The sequence below is a fragment of the Chamaea fasciata genome, unplaced genomic scaffold, assembly GCF_029207755.1.
Source record: "Chamaea fasciata isolate MVZ Bird 193981 ecotype frontalis unplaced genomic scaffold, bChaFas1.0.hap1 SCAF_7, whole genome shotgun sequence".
Lineage (NCBI taxonomy): Eukaryota > Metazoa > Chordata > Aves > Passeriformes > Sylviidae > Chamaea > Chamaea fasciata.
The window spans coordinates 58786402-58811763 of NW_027094092.1; the positions used below are offsets into that span (position 1 = coordinate 58786402).

The 25362-nt window shown below is 43.6% G+C and overlaps 1 long non-coding RNA gene across 1 annotated transcript; it reads right to left on the reverse strand.

Moving 5' to 3' along the window:
• Positions 1-16768: 16768 nt before the first annotated feature.
• On the reverse strand, positions 16769-24518 carry LOC136292826 (uncharacterized). Its single transcript, XR_010721973.1, has 3 exons — positions 24465-24518; positions 20178-20355; positions 16769-17437 (listed from the first exon to the last, which is right to left on the reverse strand). It is a non-coding gene; the product is annotated as an uncharacterized lncRNA (long non-coding RNA).
• Between the last annotated feature and the right edge of the window lie 844 nt (positions 24519-25362).

Sequence of the window (25362 nt, forward strand, 5' to 3'; positions counted from 1 at the left end):
CAGGCTAGGAATTGGAATTATTTTGGCAAGTGTTGCTCCTTTTCCCTGCCCCTCCTTTCATCTCAGTCCATTAGCTTGCAATCGCCGCAGTTGCAGATTTTCTCGGATTTTTTCAGTCGCACTGTTTTTCCTCATATCTCCTTTCCAGAGCATCTGTTTGACTTTGTTCTCTGATTTCAAGATTTCGTTCCCTTTCCCGAAAGGGAAGGCTTTCCCTTTCGGGAAAGGGAACGAAATCTTGCGATTTCAATGAAGATTCATTGGGCAAGCCTGGGGCCCTCTCCCTGCACTTCTGGGCATCCCACTGACTTTTATGGTTTTCAGATGCTTTCGGAATTTTCGTGGTTTTTTTTTTTTTTTTTTTTAAGGATTTCATTTCTTACAATACTTTTTCTGTCTCTTTCTTTCCATTTCTGCCTTGATTGCAGGCTAGGAATTGGAATTATTTTGGCAAGTGTTGCTCCTTTTCCCTGCCCCTCCTTTCATCTCAGTCCATTAGCTTGCAATCGCCGCAGTTGCAGATTTTCTCGGATTTTTTCAGTCGCACTGTTTTTCCTCATATCTCCTTTCCAGAGCATCTGTTTGACTTTGTTCTCTGATTTCAAGATTTCGTTCCCTTTCGGGAAAGGGAACGAAATCTTGCGATTTCAATGAAGATGCATTGGGCAAGCCTGGGGCCCTCTCCCTGCACTTGTGGGCATCCCGCTGACTTTTATGGTTTTCAGATGCTTTCGGAATTTTCCTTTTTTTTTTTTTTTTTTTTTTTTAAGGATTTCATTTCTTACAATACTTTCTCTGTCTCTTTCTTTCCATTTCTGCCTTGATTGCAGGCTAGGAATTGGAATTATTTTGGCAAGTGTTGCTCCTTTTCCCTGCTTCTCCTTTCATCTCAGTCCATTAGCTTGCAATCGCCGCAGTTGCAGATTTTCTCGGATTTTTTCAGTCGCACTGTTTTTCCTCATATCTCCTTTCCAGAGCATCTGTTTGACTTTGTTCTCTGATTTCAAGATTTCGTTCCCTTTCCCGAAAGGGAAGGCTTTCCCTTTCGGGAAAGGGAACGAAATCTTGCGATTTCAATGAAGATTCATTGGGCAAGCCTGGGGCCCTCTCCCTGCACTTCTGGGCATCCGACTGACTTTTATGGTTTTCAGATGCTTTCGGAATTTTCGTGGTTTTTTTTTTTTTTTTTAAGGATTTCATTTCTTACAATACTTTTTCTGTCTCTTTCTTTCCATTTCTGCCTTGATTGCAGGCTAGGAATTGGAATTATTTTGGCAAGTGTTGCTCCTTTTCCCTGCCCCTCATTTCATCTCAGTCCATTAGCTTGCAATCGCCGCAGTTGCAGATTTTCTCAAATTTTTTCAGTCGCACTCTTTTTCCTCATATCTCCTTTCCAGAGCATCTGTTTGACTTTGTTCTCTGATTTCAAGATTTCGTTCCCTTTCCCGAAAGGGAAGGCTTTCCCTTTCGGGAAAGGGAACGAAATCTTGCGATTTCAATGAAGATTCATTGGGAAAGCCTGGGGCCCTCTCCCTGCACTTCTGGGCATCCCACTGACTTTTATGGTTTTCAGATGCTTTCGGAATTTTTCTTTTTTTTTTTAAGGATTTCATTTCTTGCAACACTTTCTCTGTCTCTTTCTTTCCATTTCTGCCTTGATTGCAGGCTAGGAATTGGAATTATTTTGGCAAGTGTTGCTCCTTTTCCCTGCCCCTCCTTTCATCTCAGTCCATTAGCTTGCAATCGCCGCAGTTGCAGATTTTCTCGGATTTTTTCAGTCGCACTGTTTTTCCTCATATCTCCTTTCCAGAGCATCTGTTTGACTTTGTTCTCTGATTTCAAGATTTTGTTCCCTTTCCCGAAAGGGAAGGCTTTCCCTTTCGGGAAAGGGAACGAAATCTTGCGATTTCAATGAAGATTCATTGGGCAAGCCTGGGGCCCTCTCCCTGCACTTCTGGGCATCCCACTGACTTTTATGGTTTTCAGATGCTTTCGGAATTTTCTTGGTTTTTTTTTTTTTTTTTAAGGATTTCATTTCTTACAATACTTTCTCTGTCTCTTTCTTTCCATTTCTGCCTTGATTGCAGGCTAGGAATTGGAATTATTTTGGCAAGTGTTGCTCCTTTTCCCTGCCCCTCCTTTCATCTCAGTCCATTAGCTTGCAATCGCCGCAGTTGCAGATTTTCTCGGATTTTTTCAGTCGCACTGTTTTTCCTCATATCTCCTTTCCAGAGCATCTGTTTGACTTTGTTCTCTGATTTCAAGATTTCGTTCCCGTTCGGGAAAGGGAACGAAATCTTGCGATTTCAATGAAGATTCATTGGGCAAGCCTGGGGCCCTCTCCCTGCACTTCTGGGCATCCCACTGACTTTTATGGTTTTCAGATGCTTTCGGAATTTTTCCTTTTTTTTTAAGGATTTCATTTCTTGCAACACTTTCTCTGTCTCTTTCTTTCCATTTCTGCCTTGATTGCAGGCTAGGAATTGGAATTATTTTGGCAAGTGTTGCTCCTTTTCCCTGCCCCTCCTTTCATCTCAGTCTATTAGCTTGCAATCGCCGCAGTTGCAGATTTTCTCGGATTTTTTCAGTCGCACTGTTTTTCCTCATATCACCTTTCCAGAGCATCTGTTTGACTTTGTTCTCTGATTTCAAGATTTCGTTCCCTTTCCCGAAAGGGAACGAAATCTTGCGATTTCAATGAAGATTCATTGGGCAAGCCTGGGGCCCTCTCCCTGCACTTGTGGGCATCCCGCTGACTTTTATGGTTTTCAGATGCTTTCGGAATTTTCCTTTTTTTTTTTTTTTATTTTTTTAAGGATTTCATTTCTTACAATACTTTCTCTGTCTCTTTCTTTCCATTTCTGCCTTGATTGCAGGCTAGGAATTGGAATTATTTTGGCAAGTGTTGCTCCTTTTCCCTGCTTCTCCTTTCATCTCAGTCCATTAGCTTGCAATCGCCGCAGTTGCAGATTTTCTCGGATTTTTTCAGTCGCACTGTTTTTCCTCATATCTCCTTTCCAGAGCATCTGTTTGACTTTGTTCTCTGATTTCAAGATTTCGTTCCCTTTCCCGAAAGGGAAGGCTTTCCCTTTCGGGAAAGGGACCGAAATCTTGCGATTTCAATGAAGATTCATTGGGCAAGCCTGGGGCCCTCTCCCTGCACTTCTGGGCATCCCACTGACTTTTATGGTTTTCAGATGCTTTCGGAATTTTCCTTTTTTTTTTAAGGATTTCATTTCTTGCAACACTTTCGCTGTCTCTTTCTTTCCATTTCTGCCTTGATTGCAGGCTAGGAATTGGAATTATTTTGGCAAGTGTTGCTCCTTTTCCCTGCCCCTCCTTTCATCTCAGTCCATTAGCTTGCAATCGCCGCAGTTGCAGATTTTCTCGGATTTTTTCAGTCGCACTGTTTTTCCTCATATCTCCTTTCCAGAGCATCTGTTTGACTTTGTTCTCTGATTTCAAGATTTCGTTCCCTTTCCCGAAAGGGAAGGCTTTCCCTTTCGGGAAAGGGAACGAAATCTTGCTATTTCAATGAAGATTCATTGGGCAAGCCTGGGGCCCTCTCCCTGCACTTCTGGGCATCCCACTGACTTTTATGGTTTTCAGATGCTTTCGGAATTTTCGTGTTTTTTTTTTTTTTTTTAAGGATTTCATTTCTTACAACACTTTCTCTGTCTCTTTCTTTCCATTTCTGCCTTGATTGCAGGCTAGGAATTGGAATTATTTTGGCAAGTGTTGCTCCTTTTCTCTGCCCCTCATTTCATCTCAGTCCATTAGCTTGCAATCGCCGCAGTTGCAGATTTTCTCGGATTTTTTCAGTCGCACTGTTTTTCCTCATATCTCCTTTCCAGAGCATCTGTTTGACTTTGTTCTCTGATTTCAAGATTTCGTTCCCTTTCCCGAAAGGGAACGAAATCTTGCGATTTCAATGAAGATTCATTGGGCAAGCCTGGGGCCCTCTCCCTGCACTTCTGGGCATCCCACTGACTTTTATGATTTTCCGATGCTTTCGGAATTTTCGTGTTTTTTTTTTTTTTTTTAAGGATTTCATTTCTTACAACACTTTCTCTGTCTCTTTCTTTCCATTTCTGCCTTGATTGCAGGCTAGGAATTGGAATTATTTTGGCAAGTGTTGCTCCTTTTCTCTGCCCCTCCTTTCATCTCAGTCCATTAGCTTGCAATCGCCGCAGTTGCAGATTTTCTCGGATTTTTTCAGTCGCACTGTTTTTCCTCATATCTCCTTTCCAGAGCATCTGTTTGACTTTGTTCTCTGATTTCAAGATTTCGTTCCCTTTCCCGAAAGGGAACGAAATCTTGCGATTTCAATGAAGATTCATTGGGCAAGCCTGGGGCCCTCTCCCTGCACTTGTGGGCATCCCACTGACTTTTATGGTTTTCAGATGCTTTCGGAATTTTCCTTTTTTTTTTTTTTTTTTTTTTTTAAGGATTTCATTTCTTACAATACTTTCTCTGTCTCTTTCTTTCCATTTCTGCCTTGATTGCAGGCTAGGAATTGGAATTATTTTGGCAAGTGTTACTCCTTTTCCCTGCCCCTCCTTTCATCTCAGTCCATTTGCTTGCAATCGCCGCAGTTGCAGATTTTCTCGGATTTTTTCAGTCGCACTGTTTTTCCTCATATCTCCTTTCCAGAGCATCTGTTTGACTTTGTTCTCTGATTTCAAGATTTCGTTCCCTTTCCCGAAAGGGAAGGCTTTCCCTTTCGGGAAAGGGAACGAAATCTTGCGATTTCAATGAAGATTCATTGGGCAAGCCTGGGGCCCTCTCCCTGCACTTCTGGGCATCCCACTGACTTTTATGGTTTTCAGATGCTTTCGGAATTTTCCTTTTTTTTTTAAGGATTTCATTTCTTGCAACACTTTCTCTGTCTCTTTCTTTCCATTTCTGCCTTGATTGCAGGCTAGGAATTGGAATTATTTTGGCAAGTGTTGCTCCTTTTCCCTGCCCCTCCTTTCATCTCAGTCCATTAGCTTGCAATCGCCGCAGTTGCAGATTTTCTCGGATTTTTTCACTCGCACTGTTTTTCCTCATATCTCCTTTCCAGAGCATCTGTTTGACTTTGTTCTCTGATTTCAAGATTTCGTTCCCTTTCGGGAAAGGGAACGAAATCTTGCGATTTCAATGAAGATTCATTGGGCAAGCCTGGGGCCCTCTCCCTGCACTTGTGGGCATCCCACTGACTTTTATGGTTTTCAGATGCTTTCGGAATTTTCCTTTTTTTTTTTAAGGATTTCATTTCTTGCAATACTTTCTCTGTCTCTTTCTTTCCATTTCTGCCTTGATTGCAGGCTAGGAATTGGAATTATTTTGGCAAGTGTTGCTCCTTTTCCCTGCCCCTCCTTTCATCTCAGTCCATTAGCTTGCAATCGCCGCAGTTGCAGATTTTCTCGGATTTTTTCAGTCGCACTGTTTTTCCTCATATCTCCTTTCCAGAGCATCTGTTTGACTTTGTTCTCTGATTTCAAGATTTCGTTCCCTTTCCCGAAAGGGAAGGCTTTCCCTTTCGGGAAAGGGAACGAAATCTTGCGATTTCAATGAAGATTCATTGGGCAAGCCTGGGGCCCTCTCCCTGCACTTCTGGGCATCCCACTGACTTTTATGGTTTTCAGATGCTTTCGGAATTTTTCTTTTTTTTTTTAAGGATTTCATTTCTTGCAACACTTTCTCTGTCTCTTTCTTTCCATTTCTGCCTTGATTGCAGGCTAGGAATTGGAATTATTTTGGCAAGTGTTGCTCCTTTTCCCTGCCCCTCCTTTCATCTCAGTCCATTAGCTTGCAATCGCCGCAGTTGCAGATTTTCTCGGATTTTTTCAGTCGCACTGTTTTTCCTCATATCTCCTTTCCAGAGCATCTGTTTGACTTTGTTCTCTGATTTCAAGATTTCGTTCCCGTTCGGGAAAGGGAACGAAATCTTGCGATTTCAATGAAGATTCATTGGGCAAGCCTGGGGCCCTCTCCCTGCACTTCTGGGCATCCCACTGACTTTTATGGTTTTCAGATGCTTTCGGAATTTTTCCTTTTTTTTTAAGGATTTCATTTCTTGCAACACTTTCTCTGTCTCTTTCTTTCCATTTCTGCCTTGATTGCAGGCTAGGAATTGGAATTATTTTGGCAAGTGTTGCTCCTTTTCCCTGCCCCTCCTTTCATCTCAGTCCATTAGCTTGCAATCGCCGCAGTTGCAGATTTTCTCGGATTTTTTCAGTCGCACTGTTTTTCCTCATATCACCTTTCCAGAGCATCTGTTTGACTTTGTTCTCTGATTTCAAGATTTCGTTCCCTTTCCCGAAAGGGAACGAAATCTTGCGATTTCAATGAAGATTCATTGGGCAAGCCTGGGGCCCTCTCCCTGCACTTGTGGGCATCCCGCTGACTTTTATGGTTTTCAGATGCTTTCGGAATTTTCCTTTTTTTTTTTTTTTATTTTTTTAAGGATTTCATTTCTTACAATACTTTCTCTGTCTCTTTCTTTCCATTTCTGCCTTGATTGCAGGCTAGGAATTGGAATTATTTTGGCAAGTGTTGCTCCTTTTCCCTGCCCCTCCTTTCATCTCAGTCCATTAGCTTGCAATCGCCGCAGTTGCAGATTTTCTCGGATTTTTTCAGTCGCACTGTTTTTCCTCATATCTCCTTTCCAGAGCATCTGTTTGACTTTGTTCTCTGATTTCAAGATTTCGTTCCCTTTCCCGAAAGGGAAGGCTTTCCCTTTCGGGAAAGGGAACGAAATCTTGCGATTTCAATGAAGATTCATTGGGCAAGCCTGGGGCCCTCTCCCTGCACTTCTGGGCATCCCACTGACTTTTATGGTTTTCAGATGCTTTCGGAATTTTTCTTTTTTTTTTTAAGGATTTCATTTCTTGCAACACTTTCTCTGTCTCTTTCTTTCCATTTCTGCCTTGATTGCAGGCTAGGAATTGGAATTATTTTGGCAAGTGTTGCTCCTTTTCCCTGCCCCTCCTTTCATCTCAGTCCATTAGCTTGCAATCGCCGCAGTTGCAGATTTTCTCGGATTTTTTCAGTCGCACTGTTTTTCCTCATATCTCCTTTCCAGAGCATCTGTTTGACTTTGTTCTCTGATTTCAAGATTTCGTTCCCGTTCGGGAAAGGGAACGAAATCTTGCGATTTCAATGAAGATTCATTGGGCAAGCCTGGGGCCCTCTCCCTGCACTTCTGGGCATCCCACTGACTTTTATGGTTTTCAGATGCTTTCGGAATTTTTCCTTTTTTTTTAAGGATTTCATTTCTTGCAACACTTTCTCTGTCTCTTTCTTTCCATTTCTGCCTTGATTGCAGGCTAGGAATTGGAATTATTTTGGCAAGTGTTGCTCCTTTTCCCTGCCCCTCCTTTCATCTCAGTCCATTAGCTTGCAATCGCCGCAGTTGCAGATTTTCTCGGATTTTTTCAGTCGCACTGTTTTTCCTCATATCACCTTTCCAGAGCATCTGTTTGACTTTGTTCTCTGATTTCAAGATTTCGTTCCCTTTCCCGAAAGGGAACGAAATCTTGCGATTTCAATGAAGATTCATTGGGCAAGCCTGGGGCCCTCTCCCTGCACTTGTGGGCATCCCGCTGACTTTTATGGTTTTCAGATGCTTTCGGAATTTTCCTTTTTTTTTTTTTTTTATTTTTTTAAGGATTTCATTTCTTACAATACTTTCTCTGTCTCTTTCTTTCCATTTCTGCCTTGATTGCAGGCTAGGAATTGGAATTATTTTGGCAAGTGTTGCTCCTTTTCCCTGCCCCTCCTTTCATCTCAGTCCATTAGCTTGCAATCGCCGCAGTTGCAGATTTTCTCGGATTTTTTCAGTCGCACTGTTTTTCCTCATATCTCCTTTCCAGAGCATCTGTTTGACTTTGTTCTCTGATTTCAAGATTTCGTTCCCTTTCGGGAAAGGGAACGAAATCTTGCGATTTCAATGAAGATTCATTGGGCAAGCCTGGGGCCCTCTCCCTGCACTTCTGGGCATCCCACTGACTTTTATGGTTTTCAGATGCTTTCGGAATTTTTCCTTTTTTTTTAAGGATTTCATTTCTTGCAACACTTTCTCTGTCTCTTTCTTTCCATTTCTGCCTTGATTGAAGGCTAGGAATTGGAATTATTTTGGCAAGTGTTGCTCCTTTTCCCTGCCCCTCCTTTCATCTCAGTCCATTAGCTTGCAATCGCCGCAGTTGCAGATTTTCTCGGATTTTTTCAGTCGCACTGTTTTTCCTCATATCTCCTTTCCAGAGCATCTGTTTGACTTTGTTCTCTGATTTCAAGATTTCGTTCCCTTTCGGGAAAGGGAACGAAATCTTGCGATTTCAATGAAGATTCATTGGGCAAGCCTGGGGCCCTCTCCCTGCACTTGTGGGCATCCCACTGACTTTTATGGTTTTCAGATGCTTTCGGAATTTTCCTTTTTTTTTTTAAGATTTCATTTCTTGCAATGCTTTCTCTGTCTCTTTCTTTCCATTTCTGCCTTGATTGCAGGCTAGGAATTGGAATTATTTTGGCAAGTGTTGCTCCTTTTCCCTGCCCCTCCTTTCATCTCAGTCCATTAGCTTGCAATCGCCGCAGTTGCAGATTTTCTCGGATTTTTTCAGTCGCACTGTCTTTTCTCATATCTCCTTTCCAGAGCATCTGTTTGACTTTGTTCTCTGATTTCAAGATTTCGTTCCCTTTCCCGAAAGGGAAGGCTTTCCCTTTCGGGAAAGGGACCGAAATCTTGCGATTTCAATGAAGATTCATTGGGCAAGCCTGGGGCCCTCTCCCTGCACTTGTGGGCATCCCACTGACTTTTATGGTTTTCAGATGCTTTCGGAATTTTCCTTTTTTTTTTAAGATTTCATTTCTTGCAACACTTTCTCTGTCTCTTTCTTTCCATTTCTGCCTTGATTGCAGGCTAGGAATTGGAATTATTTTGGCAAGTGTTGCTCCTTTTCCCTGCCCCTCCTTTCATCTCAGTCCATTAGCTTGCAATCGCCGCAGTTGCAGATTTTCTCGGATTTTTTCATTCGCACTGTCTTTTCTCATATCTCCTTTCCAGAGCATCTGTTTGACTTTGTTCTCTGATTTCAAGATTTCGTTCCCTTTCCCGAAAGGGAAGGCTTTCCCTTTCGGGAAAGGGACCGAAATCTTGCGATTTCAATGAAGATTCATTGGGCAAGCCTGGGGCCCTCTCCCTGCACTTGTGGGCATCCCACTGACTTTTATGGTTTTCAGATGCTTTCGGAATTTTCCTTTTTTTTTTAAGGATTTCATTTCTTGCAACACTTTCTCTGTCTCTTTCTTTCCATTTCTGCCTTGATTGCAGGCTAGGAATTGGAATTATTTTGGCAAGTGTTGCTCCTTTTCCCTGCCCCTCCTTTCATCTCAGTCCATTAGCTTGCAATCGCCGCAGTTGCAGATTTTCTCGGATTTTTTCAGTCGCACTGTTTTTCCTCATATCTCCTTTCCAGAGCATCTGTTTGACTTTGTTCTCTGATTTCAAGATTTCGTTCCCTTTCGGGAAAGGGAACGAAATCTTGCGATTTCAATGAAGATTCATTGGGCAAGCCTGGGGCCCTCTCCCTGCACTTCTGGGCATCCCACTGACTTTTATGGTTTTCAGATGCTTTCGGAATTTTCGTGTTTTTTTTTTTTTTTTTTTTAAGGATTTCATTTCTTGCAACACTTTCTCTGTCTCTTTCTTTCCATTTCTGCCTTGATTGCAGGCTAGGAATTGGAATTATTTTGGCAAGTGTTGCTCCTTTTCTTTGCCCCTCCTTTCATCTCAGTCCATTAGCTTGCAATCGCCGCAGTTGCAGATTTTCTCGGATTTTTTCAGTCGCACTGTTTTTCCTCATATCTCCTTTCCAGAGCATCTGTTTGACTTTGTTCTCTGATTTCAAGATTTCGTTCCCTTTCCCGAAAGGGAAGGCTTTCCCTTTCGGGAAAGGGAACGAAATCTTGCTATTTCAATGAAGATTCATTGGGCAAGCCTGGGGCCCTCTCCCTGCACTTCTGGGCATCCCACTGACTTTTATGGTTTTCAGATGCTTTCGGAATTTTCCTTTTTTTTTTTTTTTTAAGGATTTCATTTCTTACAATACTTTCTCTGTCTCTTTCTTTCCATTTCTGCCTTGATTGCAGGCTAGGAATTGGAATTATTTTGGCAAGTGTTGCTCCTTTTCCCTGCCCCTCCTTTCATCTCAGTCCATTAGCTTGCAATCGCCGCAGTTGCAGATTTTCTCGGATTTTTTTAGTCGCACTGTTTTTCCTCATATCTCCTTTCCAGAGCATCTGTTTGACTTTGTTCTCTGATTTCAAGATTTCGTTCCCTTTCGGGAAAGGGAACGAAATCTTGCGATTTCAATGAAGATTCATTGGGCAAGCCTGGGGCCCTCTCCCTGCACTTCTGGGCATCCCACTGACTTTTATGGTTTTCAGATGCTTTCGGAATTTTCCTTTTTTTTTTTAAGATTTCATTTCTTGCAATACTTTCTCTGTCTCTTTCTTTCCATTTCTGCCTTGATTGCAGGCTAGGAATTGGAATTATTTTGGCAAGTGTTGCTCCTTTTCCCTGCCCCTCCTTTCATCTCAGTCCATTAGCTTGCAATCGCCGCAGTTGCAGATTTTCTCGGATTTTTTCAGTCGCACTGTCTTTTCTCATATCTCCTTTCCAGAGCATCTGTTTGACTTTGTTCTCTGATTTCAAGATTTCGTTCCCTTTCAGAAAAGGGAACGAAATCTTGCGATTTCAATGAAGATTCATTGGGCAAGCCTGGGGCCCTCTCCCTGCACTTCTGGGCATCCCACTGACTTTTATGGTTTTCAGATGCTTTCGGAATTTTTCTTTTTTTTTTAAGGATTTCATTTCTTGCAACACTTTCTCTGTCTCTTTCTTTCCATTTCTGCCTTGATTGCAGGCTAGGAATTGGAATTATTTTGGCAAGTGTTGCTCCGTTTTTCCTGCCCCTCATTTCATCTCAGTCCATTAGCTTGCAATCGCCGCAGTTGCAGATTTTCTCGGATTTTTTCAGTCGCACTGTTTTTCCTCATATCTCCTTTCCAGAGCATCTGATTGACTTTGTTCTCTGATTTCAAGATTTCGTTCCCTTTCCCGAAAGGGAAGGCTTTCCCTTTCGGGAAAGGGAACGAAATCTTGCGATTTCAATGAAGATTCATTGGGCAAGCCTGGGGCCCTCTCCCTGCACTTCTGGGCATCCCACTGACTTTTATGGTTTTCAGATGCTTTCGGAATTTTCGTGGTTTTTTTTTTTTTTTTAAGGATTTCATTTCTTACAACACTTTCTCTGTCTCTTTCTTTCCATTTCTGCCTTGATTGCAGGCTAGGAATTGGAATTATTTTGGCAAGTGTTGCTCCTTTTCCCTGCCCCTCCTTTCATCTCAGTCCATTAGCTTGCAATCGCCGCAGTTGCAGATTTTCTCGGATTTTTTCAGTCGCACTGTTTTTCCTCATATCTCCTTTCCAGAGCATCTGTTTGACTTTGTTCTCTGATTTCAAGATTTCGTTCCCTTTCAGGAAAGGGAACGAAATCTTGCGATTTCAATGAAGATTCATTGGGCAAGCCTGGGGCCCTCTCCCTGCACTTGTGGGCATCCCGCTGACTTTTATGATTTTCAGATGCTTTCGGAATTTTCCTTTTTTTTTTTTTTTTTTTTTTTTTAAGGATTTCATTTCTTACAACACTTTCTCTGTCTCTTTCTTTCCATTTCTGCCTTGATTGCAGGCTAGGAACTGGAATTATTTTGGCAAGTGTTGCTCCTTTTCCCTGCCCCTCCTTTCATCTCAGTCCATTAGCTTGCAATCGCCGCAGTTGCAGATTTTCTCGGATTTTTTCAGTCGCACTGTTTTTCCTCATATCTCCTTTCCAGAGCATCTGTTTGACTTTGTTCTCTGATTTCAAGATTTCGTTCCCTTTCGGGAAAGGGAACGAAATCTTGCGATTTCAATGAAGATTTATTGGGCAAGCCTGGGGCCCTCTCCCTGCACTTCTGGGCATCCCACTGACTTTTATGGTTTTCAGATGCTTTCGGAATTTTTCTTTTTTTTTTAAGGATTTCATTTCTTGCAAAACTTTCTCTGTCTCTTTCTTTCCATTTCTGCCTTGATTGCAGGCTAGGAATTGGAATTATTTTGGCAAGTGTTGCTCCTTTTCCCTGCCCCTCCTTTCATCTCAGTCCATTAGCTTGCAATCGCCGCAGTTGCAGATTTTCTCGGATTTTTTCAGTCGCACTGTTTTTCCTCATATCTCCTTTCCAGAGCATCTGTTTGACTTTGTTCTCTGATTTCAAGATTTCGTTCCCTTTCGGGAAAGGGAACGAAATCTTGCGATTTCAATGAAGATTCATTGGGCAAGCCTGGGGCCCTCTCCCTGCACTTCTGGGCATCCCACTGACTTTTATGGTTTTCAGATGCTTTCGGAATTTTTCTTTTTTTTTTAAGGATTTCATTTCTTGCAACACTTTTTCTGTCTCTTTCTTTCCATTTCTGCCTTGATTGCAGGCTAGGAATTGGAATTATTTTGGCAAGTGTTGCTCCTTTTCCCAGCCCCTCCTTTCATCTCAGTCCATTAGCTTGCAATCGCCGCAGTTGCAGATTTTCTCGGATTTTTTCAGTCGCACTGTTTTTCCTCATATCTCCTTTCCAGAGCATCTGTTTGACTTTGTTCTCTGATTTCAAGATTTCGTTCCCTTTCCCGAAAGGGAAGGCTTTCCCTTTCGGGAAAGGGAACGAAATCTTGCGATTTCAATGAAGATTCATTGGGCAAGCCTGGGGCCCTCTCCCTGCACTTCTGGGCATCCCGCTGACTTTTATGGTTTTCAGATGCTTTCGGAATTTTCTTTTTTTTTTAAGGATTTCATTTCTTGCAACACTTTCTCTGTCTCTTTCTTTCCATTTCTGCCTTGATTGCAGGCTAGGAATTGGAATTATTTTGGCAAGTGTTGCTCCTTTTCCCTGCCCCTCCTTTCATCTCAGTCCATTAGCTTGCAATCGCCGCAGTTGCAGATTTTCTCGGATTTTTTCAGTCGCACTGTTTTTCCTCATATCTCCTTTCCAGAGCATCTGTTTGACTTTGTTCTCTGATTTCAAGATTTCGTTCCCTTTCGGGAAAGGGAACGAAATCTTGCGATTTCAATGAAGATTCATTGGGCAAGCCTGGGGCCCTCTCCCTGCACTTCTGGGCATCCCGCTGACTTTTATGGTTTTCAGATGCTTTCGGAATTTTCGTGTTTCTTTTTTTTTTTTTTAAGGATTTTATTTCTTACAATACTTTCTCTGTCTCTTTCTTTCCATTTCTGCCTTGATTGCAGGCTAGGAATTGGAATTATTTTGGCAAGTGTTGCTCCTTTTTTCCTGCCCCTCCTTTCATCTCAGTCCATTAGCTTGCAATCGCCGCAGTTGCCGATTTTTTCGGATTTTTTCAGTCGCACTGTTTTTCCTCATATCTCCTTCCCAGAGCATCTGTTTGACTTTGTTCTCTGATTTCAAGATTTCGTTCCCTTTCCCGAAAGGGAAGGCTTTCCCTTTCGGGAAAGGGAACGAAATCTTGCGATTTCAATGAAGATTCATTGGGCAAGCCTGGGGCCCTCTCCCTGCACTTGTGGGCATCCCACTGACTTTTATGGTTTTCAGATGCTTTCGGAATTTTCCTTTTTTTTTTAAGGATTTCATTTCTTGCAACACTTTCTCTGTCTCTTTCTTTCCATTTCTGCCTTGATTGCAGGCTAGGAATTGGAATTATTTTGGCAAGTGTTGCTCCTTTTCCCTGCCCCTCCTTTCATCTCAGTCCATTAGCTTGCAATCGCCGCAGTTGCAGATTTTCTCGGATTTTTTCATTCGCACTGTCTTTTCTCATATCTCCTTTCCAGAGCATCTGTTTGACTTTGTTCTCTGATTTCAAGATTTCGTTCCCTTTCCCGAAAGGGAAGGCTTTCCCTTTCGGGAAAGGGACCGAAATCTTGCGATTTCAATGAAGATTCATTGGGCAAGCCTGGGGCCCTCTCCCTGCACTTGTGGGCATCCCACTGACTTTTATGGTTTTCAGATGCTTTCGGAATTTTTCCTTTTTTTTTAAGGATTTCATTTCTTGCAACACTTTCTTAGTCTCTTTCTTTCCATTTCTGCCTTGATTGCAGGCTAGGAATTGGAATTATTTTGGCAAGTGTTGCTCCTTTTCCCTGCCCCTCCTTTCATCTCAGTCCATTAGCTTGCAATCGCCGCAGTTGCAGATTTTCTCGGATTTTTTCAGTCGCACTGTTTTTCCTCATATCTCCTTTCCAGAGCATCTGTTTGACTTTGTTCTCTGATTTCAAGATTTCGTTCCCTTTCGGGAAAGGGAACGAAATCTTGCGATTTCAATGAAGATTCATTGGGCAAGCCTGGGGCCCTCTCCCTGCACTTCTGGGCATCCCACTGACTTTTATGGTTTTCAGATGCTTTCGGAATTTTCGTGTTTTTTTTTTTTTTTTTAAGGATTTCATTTCTTACAACACTTTCTCTGTCTCTTTCTTTCCATTTCTGCCTTGATTGCAGGCTAGGAATTGGAATTATTTTGGCAAGTGTTGCTCCTTTTCCCTGCCCCTCCTTTCATCTCAGTCCATTAGCTTGCAATCGCCGCAGTTGCAGATTTTCTCGGATTTTTTTAGTCGCACTGTTTTTCCTCATATCTCCTTTCCAGAGCATCTGTTTGACTTTGTTCTCTGATTTCAAGATTTCGTTCCCTTTCGGGAAAGGGAACGAAATCTTGCGATTTCAATGAAGATTCATTGGGCAAGCCTGGGGCCCTCTCCCTGCACTTGTGGGCATCCCACTGACTTTTATGGTTTTCAGATGCTTTCGGAATTTTCCTTTTTTTTTTTAAGATTTCATTTCTTGCAATACTTTCTCTGTCTCTTTCTTTCCATTTCTGCCTTGATTGCAGGCTAGGAATTGGAATTATTTTGGCAAGTGTTGCTCCTTTTCCCTGCCCCTCCTTTCATCTCAGTCCATTAGCTTGCAATCGCCGCAGTTGCAGATTTTCTCGGATTTTTTCAGTCGCACTGTCTTTTCTCATATCTCCTTTCCAGAGCATCTGTTTGACTTTGTTCTCTGATTTCAAGATTTCGTTCCCTTTCAGGAAAGGGAACGAAATCTTGCGATTTCAATGAAGATTCATTGGGCAAGCCTGGGGCCCTCTCCCTGCACTTCTGGGCATCCCACTGACTTTTATGGTTTTCAGATGCTTTCGGAATTTTCGTGGTTTTTTTTTTTTTTTTAAGGATTTCATTTCTTACAACACTTTCTCTGTCTCTTTCTTTCCATTTCTGCCTTGATTGCAGGCTAGGAATTGGAATTATTTTGGCAAGTGTTGCTCCTTTTCCCTGCCCCTCCTTTCATCTCAGTCCATTAGCTTGCAATCGCCGCAGTTGCAGATTTTCTCGGATTTTTTCAGTCGCACTGTTTTTCCTCATATCTCCTTTCCAGAGCATCTGTTTGACTTTGTTCTCTGATTTCAAGATTTCGTTCCCTTTCCCGAAAGGGAAGGCTTTTCCTTTCGGGAAAGGGAACGAAATCTTGCGATTTCAATGAAGATTCATTGGGCAAGCCTGGGGCCCTCTCCCTGCACTTCTGGGCATCCCACTGACTTTTGTGGTTTTGAGATGCTTTCGGAATTTTTCTTTTTTTTTTAAGGATTTCATTTCTTGCAACACTTTCTCTGTCTCTTTCTTTCCATTTCTGCCTTGATTGCAGGCTAGGAATTGGAATTATTTTGGCAAGTGTTGCTCCTTTTCCCTGCCCCTCCTTTCATCTCAGTCCATTAGCTTGCAATCGCCGCAGTTGCAGATTTTCTCGGATTTTTTCAGTCGCACTGTTTTTCCTCATATCTCCTTTCCAGAGCATCTGTTTGACTTTGTTCTCTGATTTCAAGATTTCGTTCCCTTTCGGGAAAGGGAACGAAATCTTGCGATTTCAATGAAGATTCATTGGGCAAGCCTGGGGCCCTCTCCCTGCACTTCTGGGCATCCCACTGACTTTTATGGTTTTCAGATGCTTTCGGAATTTTTCTTTTTTTTTTAAGGATTTCATTTCTTGCAACACTTTTTCTGTCTCTTTCTTTCCATTTCTGCCTTGATTGCAGGCTAGGAATTGGAATTATTTTGGCAAGTGTTGCTCCTTTTCCCAGCCCCTCCTTTCATCTCAGTCCATTAGCTTGCAATCACCGCAGTTGCAGATTTTCTCGGATTTTTTCAGTCGCACTGTTTTTCCTCATATCTCCTTTCCAGAGCATCTGTTTGACTTTGTTCTCTGATTTCAAGATTTCGTTCCCTTTCGGGAAAGGGAACGAAATCTTGCGATTTCAATGAAGATTCATTGGGCAAGCCTGGGGCCCTCTCCCTGCACTTGTGGGCATCCCGCTGACTTTTATGGTTTTCAGATGCTTTCGGAATTTTCGTGTTTCTTTTTTTTTTTTTTAAGGATTTTATTTCTTACAATACTTTCTCTGTCTCTTTCTTTCCATTTCTGCCTTGATTGCAGGCTAGGAATTGGAATTATTTTGGCAAGTGTTGCTCCTTTTTTCCTGCCCCTCCTTTCATCTCAGTCCATTAGCTTGCAATCGCCGCAGTTGCCGATTTTCTCGGATTTTTTCAGTCGCACTGTTTTTCCTCATATCTCCTTCCCAGAGCATCTGTTTGACTTTGTTCTCTGATTTCAAGATTTCGTTCCCTTTCCCGAAAGGGAAGGCTTTCCCTTTCGGGAAAGGGAACGAAATCTTGCGATTTCAATGAAGATTCATTGGGCAAGCCTGGGGCCCTCTCCCTGCACTTCTGGGCATCCCACTGACTTTTATGGTTTTCAGATGCTTTCGGAATTTTCCTTTTTCTATTTTTAAGATTTGATTTTAAATATTGTTTGAATATTGTGGAAACTTATGGGGAAACTGTCCAAGTCAGCTGAGTTTTTTTCCTGTCTCAGGATTCTGTCACTCAAAAGGAAAGATATCTTGGCTTTCTTTATACACAGGAATGCAGAAAATGCCATCCTTCAGGTCTACCACTGTAAACCATCCTTATTCTTCTGTCCATCTGGTCAGAAGGATATATGGGTTGCTACCACCGGGTGTATGCCTATACTAATTTTGTTAATTGCTCTTAAATCTTGTACTGATAGTTAACTCTTGCCATCTGCTTTCTTAACCGCTAAAATTGGGGTGTTGTATTTGGACTCCCATTGCACTGATAGACCATGTTGCAGGAATTTCTCATTTAAAGGTGCCAATCCTTTACGATTTTCTAATTTCAAAGGATATTGTTTTAGCCTTACCTAGTGTTTCCTGGTTTGAGTGCAATACTCACTGGTTCTGCTCATTGGGATCTTCCTGGGATATCACTGGCCCATACTATCGGATCTAGCAACATTTCCAACTTCAGTCTGGATTTCATCACATTTTTCCTGTATAAAAAGTGCAGCAACTTGATCAAATTTAGATTCAGGAATTATAACCTGTACACCTCCCCCTTTTTAAAATTTAATCTCTGCTTCCAATTTCTCTAGCAAGTCCTTTCCCAGTAATGGCTGAGGGGAGTTAGGCATGTAAAGAAATTGGTGGGTTACCCAGTGCTTCCCCAGCTTAAATTTTAAGGGTTGAAAGAAAGGCCGTGTCTCGGCTACCCCGGTAGCCCCAACAACCTGTACAGTATCATGACACAGTTTCTCTTCCAAGGCATTTAACACAGAGTAGGCAGCTCCAGTATCTACCAGAAATTCAATGTCCTGTTTCCCCAGCTTAGCTACAACCAAAGGTTCTGCTGGGGAAGAAACCTTCAGTCCCCGTCACTCAGAACCCCAGTTGCTTGAGTTTTGCACCCCTGCAAGTTGGCAAACTGGGGATTTTTCTTTCAATGCTGGACATTCTTTCTTCCAATGTCTCCATTTTTTGCAGTATGCACACTGGTCCTTCTCTCTAGGGGCAGTTTTCTTGGATGGTTTCTCTTGAGTCGCTTTCTTACTAGGATGGGTTTTAACCTTTTCACGTGAACCTCTATCTCAAAACACCTTCCAGGCAACCTCTAGCATTTTATCCATGTCTCAAACTCTCTCTATCTTTTGCAATTTTCTCCTTATGTCATTTGAGGCTTGACCCATGAACAAAACCAAGAGATGTGCTTTGCCATCAGTTGATTCTGGATCTAAATCTGTACATTTGACGGCAGGTTCTCTTAGCCTGTTTAAAAAATCAGTGGGTGATTCATCATAATTTTGCTTTACTTCATAAATCTTTGACCAATTTATAGCTTTAGGGACACCATGTTTTAACCCATATACCACCAGGCCTTGATATCGTTTCAACCTTGCTAATTGTTCTGCTGTATTTGGATCCCATCCTGGATTTTTGAGTGGAAATATCTGTGGGACAGTACCTGGGATTGATCCATTTGCAATGCCCGCCTCAGCTGAGGTAATGATGGCTTTGTTCACCATTCTTCTCTCAGTAGGGTCAAGTAATGTGTCTGACATAGCGTTCAGATCAGCCCAGTCAGGGTTTTGCGAGTTAATTGCCCTTTCTACTAACAGTGCTACTTTTTCTGGATTCTCTTTATATTTCCCTACAGTAGTTTTCCACTGCTCTACCTCGATAAGGGAGTATGGAACCTTCACGTATGGTTACCGACAGCTTGCCTCAATGGAGCTTGCAAAACTGGGTCTGTCTTTTTTGCCCTGGTACGTTTGGCAATCGGACTACGTTCTCTGATAGCTCGTCTCGCTATTTTGCCTCTTCTCTGCCTGCCTGAGGCAGGAATCTGATCAAACTCATCCTCCTCCTCGGTATCCGTCCCATCCTCCCCTCCGGAGCTGTCTGACTGTGGTTTCTGTTGCAGCTGTAGCCTAGTCTTGGTTACAGGAAGGGCCACACAGGATTGCCAACGCCGCTGGTCCCGGGCGTGCCTCTGTGACCGCACCTGAGGCAGCTCCCTGGCATTCGGGGTTGCTATGGAAACTCACAGGCTTGGGAGCGGAGGAAGAACGACTCCTCCCATGGGGGATTCCCTCCCCGCCCCCTTTGTGGTAAGCCTTGCCTCCCGGCTCCTCCTCCTCCTCCTCCTCCTCTGGGGGTGGTGCCGTAGGCTGCACTCGCTGGCTGTCCCCTCCCTCCTCCTCCTCCTCCACCGGTTTAGGGCCTACTGGGGACACGCCCCAGCCCGGCCCCGTTTCTCCGGTGGCGGCGGCGCCGAGGTGTGCGGGGGTGGCGGCCGGGGAGGGGAGGGGGCGAAGGCAGCTAGAGGCTGCCGCAGCAGCGGCCCGTCCACTCCGACCGCAGGCTGTGGCGGGGCCGGTGGCGGTAGCCGCCAAAGCCCATGGCCCCCGCCTGTCGTGCCGCGGACGGTGCCGGTGCCGGTGCCGGCAGGATCGGGGGTGGCGGGGCCGGCCCCACCAGAAGTGGCCCTGGAGGGGCGGACCAGGGGTGGAGGAGCCCCCGGGGGTGGCAGGGCTCCGCTCAGACTCGGGCCTCCCCTCAGATTAGGGGCTGGGAGGTCAAACTCCGCCTCCTCTTTTCCACATTCGCTATTTTGGATCAAGTCATCATCTTTCTTGCTTTTCCCCTGTTTTTTTTCTTTGAGACGAATATATGCCCCTTTTCCTCTGGCTCTTGGCGACGAGCTGATGCCATAAAAAGCCTTGCATATTCCAGCTCATCAAAATACCGATCTTCGCGTGTGCGGGAGATTAAACTTGATATTAATTTCTTATCAAGACTCCCAAATGCAGGCCATTTCTGCTCATCATCTAGTTCATAAGTCGGCCAGATTTTTTCTGAGAGTCCAGTGAGTTTAGATTTAAAGAACAAGGAATCCCCCCCAGTCAGATCAGTCCAGTTTCTTAAAACGAGTGCCAAGGGGCTATCTCTTGGGATGTTATTATTACAACATTCACAGGAAAAGGCACACCCCATAACTCAGCAGTTATGAGTGGAAAAATAACTAGGAGAGAGAGAAGGAATCAAGCACAGGATTTGAATGCCTGCCTTTCGGAGCCCAAGGCAGGGACTCACTCCCTGCCGCTGCTGGCCTCACACCCGCAGCACCCAGATCTAACTTCAAGGCCGGGACTCGGTCCCTGCGCCGCTGCTGGCCTCCCCCCAACAGCACCCGGATGGTAAACAGAATACTTTTTGATTCAATTACTCACGCACCTCTGTCAGGTCCTTGGAGCTTTGGATTCTTGGGCTCTGATACCTCCTGGGCCGCAGCTGGGGCCACCGCCCTCTCAGGGTACCGGCAGGGGCTGGGTGTTCTTGTAGTCCAGGGGGGTTTTTCAGATGCCTCATTGTCCCGGCGGAGTCGCCAGAAACTGTTGCTTAGAAGGCTGACCTGAAAGAGAGACTGGACAGAGCTAGAGAATAAAACAGGTATTTATTGAAAGGCCTCCGGGATCCACCTTGAACAGGACCGAAGCCCGACCAAGGCTGCACCCCGAGTCCACTGCAAACACTACACCAAAAAAACTCGCCCGGTCACGAGGTCTTACATTTTTATCAGTTATGGCCCATTTGCATGTTGGGGTTTAATTGTCCAATTACAGCTTCAGGTTGTGAGGTCCCATCCTTCTTGTTCCTCCCTTCAGTCCACCATTGTTTATGTTTTTCAGGCCTGAGAGTTGTCCTTGGTGTTCAGCAAAAAGAAATTTCCTTTGTCAACCTACCCTGTGAAGAAAGCTTACTGAAAATTAATATGAGGCTCAAAGCTACATCCCTAAGTAACATAGAATCTGCAAATACAAAAGCTAAAGCTTAAGGCATCAGCAATACTTTCTCTGTCTCTTTCTTTCCATTTCTGCCTTGATTTCAGGCTAGGAATTGGAGTTATTTTGGCAAGTGTTGCTCCTTTTCCCTGCCCTTCCTTTCATCTCAGTCCATTAGCTTGCAATCGCCGCAGTTGCAGATTCTCTCGGATTTTTTCAGTCGCACTGTTTTTCCTCATATCTCCTTTCCAGAGCATCTGTTTGACTTTGTTCTCTGATTTCAAGATTTCGTTCCCTTTCCCGAAAGGGAAGGCTTTCCCTTTCCCGAAGGGGAACGAAATCTTGCGATTTCAATGAAGATTCATTGGGCAAGCCTGGAGCCCTCTCCCTGCACTTCTGGCCATCTCTGTCACTTTCGTTTTTTTATACCTTTTGTCATGTTCAATTCTTTTATTTATGTTTTGATTTTTTTCTAATATTTCTTCTCTTTTCATTTACATTTTTCCCTGATTTCTGCATATTTTTTTGACTAATTTTAGGAAGTTTTATTCTTCTTTGTTGCATTTTATTTCTTATTATTGTTCATCCTGTTAATAATTTGCTCCATTTTTTTCCATGTTTTTTTTAATCACACTTGTGTTTGCAATATCTTATTTTGTAGAGCTGTTGTCAGCATTTGTTCTTTTAGTTCCGTGTTTCTTTCTATGCTTTTAATAAGAATTAATACATTTTTAAAGTTTTTTTTTATTTTCTCTCATGAAATATGCCTTTTTTTTCCAAACTTCAAATATTTTTGTATTGATGGTTCTTCTTTCATCTCAGGTGGGAAATGCCATTTCCTGTTTTCTTGGTCATTGGTATATTGGGATATTTTTCTTAACCTCTACTGTGGTAAAGTCTTTTCAAAGCCAAATGAAACCAACCCACCTCTTAATCTCTTCCCTAAGCCTGTTCTTTGTAAATTAGCCTGGATTTCAGCTGTCCTGAAGCTGACCACCTCAGACTCTCTTTATTTAAGAGCACTTTATAGGCAGATAGACCTTTTTTTTCCCTTTTTTTTTAAAAAAAAAAGAATGAAACCAACTGGAATGTGTCATAGATTGCTGAGCTCTGCTGACTTTTGTGCTCAAAGTTTTTGAGTTTGATTTGCAGCCAGTTAGGGGTCATTTTTTATGGTATTTCTTCCAAGGAAAAAAAAACTAATCACGCAAAAAATTATTTACTTCACTTTTTTTTTTCACTCTTCCTCTGGATGTTTTTTAAAATCTTTTAATGTTCATGTCTGAACTGTTCCTTGCATCCAGCAGAGCAGAAAAAATACTTGTGTGTATTAAAAAAACCCCAGACACTTGGGCTCTTTCATCAAATGGCTGCAGAATAAGGGCTGCCAAGACCAACCCTACCGACTGTCCCCTGTGCCCTAAATCCAGAGGTGTAAGGCTTGCATACCCACATAAGCCTCTTACAGCTCCTGGTCTGCTGCTTTTGAGAGGAGATGGACCAAAAATATTCCAAAAAAGTTAAATATAAAGATACTGATGGGCTGAAAGCACCCAGTTCATGGCAACTTGGCCCATAGTTTTGGACCTGATACATTCATTTACATTGCTAGATAGTTTTGGGCATGTGCTTTACATAAATTTTAGCTCCTGCCAAACTGAAGACATGGGGAAAACAAAACATTCATTTCAGTGTGCATTGATGAGTATATTTCAGCAAGCAGCCTCATGGCAGCATCTTCAGGCCTAGATCCTTCAAGGAACCTCACTGAAAATTCTGCAGGAAAAATCATGTGAAATTCCATTGTCTGAGTCAGCTTTCCCCTGCTTGACACATTCCATGGCCAGCGGCCCAGGATGTTAAAAAAGACTGTAATCCCAGGAAGGAAGGCTTGAGCAGAACACCCCTGTTTTGGTTTGATGTTCAGAGAATGATTATGGTTGGAATGGGTTTAAAGATCATCCAGTCCCACCCCCTCCCATGGGCAGGGACACCTCCCACTATCCCAGGTTGCTCCAAGCCCCATCCAACCTGGCCTTGGACACTTCCAGGGATCCAGAGGCAGCCACAGCTTCTCTTGGCAGTCTGCTTCCAGATGCCTTCCAGGGGTGCTCACCCCCCTCAGTGGTGCCTTAAACCCCCTCCTTCACCCTCTGCCCAACCTCCTGTTCAAATTCCTCATTAAGCATGGAAATAATGATTTTCCCTGGAGTGCAGTTCAGCCTTTCAGCTATAGAAAAACCCACAAACCCAAGAAATCAAACAACAAACAGAGGTTCTTTGGCCTGATGCTGTTTCTGGTCCAGAGGAACAGCAAACCAATAATCATCCCCATCAACTTGATGCCTTAAGTTTCAGCTTTCATGTTTTTCAGATTCTGTGCTGCCTGGCTGTGTAGTTCTGAGCCTCACATTAAGTGCTAGCAATCTTTCTTCACATGGTAGGCAGACAAAACAAATCCTTTTCCTGCTGAACACCAAGGACAACTTTCAGGCCCAAAGCACAAACAACAGTGGATTGAAGAGAGGAACAAGAAGGATGGGACCTCACAACCTGAAGCTGTAACTAGACAATTAAACCCCAATATGCAAGTGGACCAAAACTTATAAAAGTGTGAGACCTCATGACAGGTCAGCCATTTTGTGGCCATTTTGGGTCCACCTTGGGTGCAGCCCTAGTCAGACTCCTGTCCTGCCCAAGGTGAATCCTGGAGGCCTTTCAATAAACACCTACTTTATTCTCCAGCTCTGTCCAGTCTCTGTTTCAGGTCAGCCTTCCCAAGGCATCACAGGGACAGCTCGGACATCGCCACTTCCACTGCTGTGGGTGTCTCTGGCAGCCCCTTTTGCCCTCCCCACCAATGTGAGGCTCCATTTCTGTGGCCCCATCTCCCAAGGAAAACACCACTTTTGATCCAGCAGCTGTGTTATCATGTTCTCCCTGTGGCTGGAAGGAAAACCATTCGTGGTGTGAATAACCCTCCTGAAACATCCCCAGCAGTGCCTGCCCTCCCTGGAGGGCTCAGCCAGCCAGCAGGCCAGCAGCACGGGCAGTGTTACCAGCACCACCCGTGTCCCCAGCCTGGGCTGAGATAAGATCAATGTCCCCTGTCAATAGCAGCGACAAGGAGCAGAGGGAGGAACGAGGCGTGTTTCTTGACCTTACAGATGTGTAATAACAAGCTCTATCAGCCACAGCAGTTTGTATCCCTGACAGAGGAGCCGTGCTGGGTTGTTTTCTTCTCTTAGCTGATCCATTTGTTCACACTGTCACTGCAAGCAGGATAAACAGCAGCCTGCTTGCATGACTGGGGTTGTTTCTGCTTTACTCATTGGGGATTTGCATAAAAGCCCAGGCACTATTTTCGCAAAAATCCTTTCCACCCACTTTCCATCTCCTCCTTTGCCCACTTTTTTTTTTTTTTTTGGTGATTTAAAATTCATTTTTGAGGAGAAGCTTTAAGGCAGAGGTGATCCACTGCTGCAGTTGTATGTTTGAGTAGTCGAGATGCCCACTGCACTCAGAGTGCTTCTTTAAAAACCTCAGGGGGTTTCAAGTATCCACACTATGTTACACAGAAGTCTTTCATACCTTCTCTACATAGCAATCCTACAGACAGCTCCACACAACTCTAGGTCTTTCTCCCCTTCCTCTCTTCCTCACAGCAGTTCTGGCCCTAGCCAGTTCCTGTCCCTAGCACAGCCACCTAACCCTGTCTGTCCCTCATACAGCGGCTTACCTTGTCTGTCTCTTGCACAGCCTCCTGTCCCTTCATCCTCACAGCACAGCCAGCAGACTCCAACTGACTCTCTACCAACTAATTCACTTTTATCACAGCCAGCTGTGAGGGCAAGGCTGTTCCCACTCTTTGGTAATTAACACAGCTGCAATATATTGGAGGCAGGATTGCCTTTAGCACTATCTCTGTCTTACCACGGTGCCCCGTGGTTCACCTTTGCCCTGCGTGAAGGTGAGTAATAAACTCTGCCCCCTCTGTGTGAAAATGCTCTGCCCCAAGCCATGCCACTGCCCTACCCTTGAGCTTTTCTCAGTATCTCCCTTAAAGCAAGGGCATCAGAGCCCTTAGGAGTCAGTGATTTCGTTTTGACTGCAATAAATTTACTGAAAAATCCGATTCTGGTGGGATCATCGTCACTTGCAGGTTCCAGCTGAATTTGGTAGAGAGTTTAAAGCAGTAAATGAAATGGAAGAAAGGGATAAAACTCTTCCAGCTCTCCTGGGAGGAACTGTGGGCTGCCCCTAATGGCGCTGTATAGGACCAAAGTTCCTCCAGCCCCATGTTTCTACAGCACAAATCTCAGGAATTTAACTGAACTTTATGTATAGACAAAATAAAATAACATTATTGCATTAAATAATCCTCCCATTAAAGAGAAGGATGAGCATCCCTGGCCAGGATAGACAAAATAAAATAACATTATTGCATTAAAAAAAAACCCACAACAAAACAATTAAGGAGAAGGATGAGCATCCCTGACCAGGATCTCAGCTTGTCCCAGTGACCTGCTGGAAGGGCATCCTCCTGCAGCCTCCCCCCACCCCAACCCTTCAGCTGCTGCACTTGGCCCTCTGTTTTACACACTAAAGCTCTGTGATAAGGAAACATGGACAGGAGA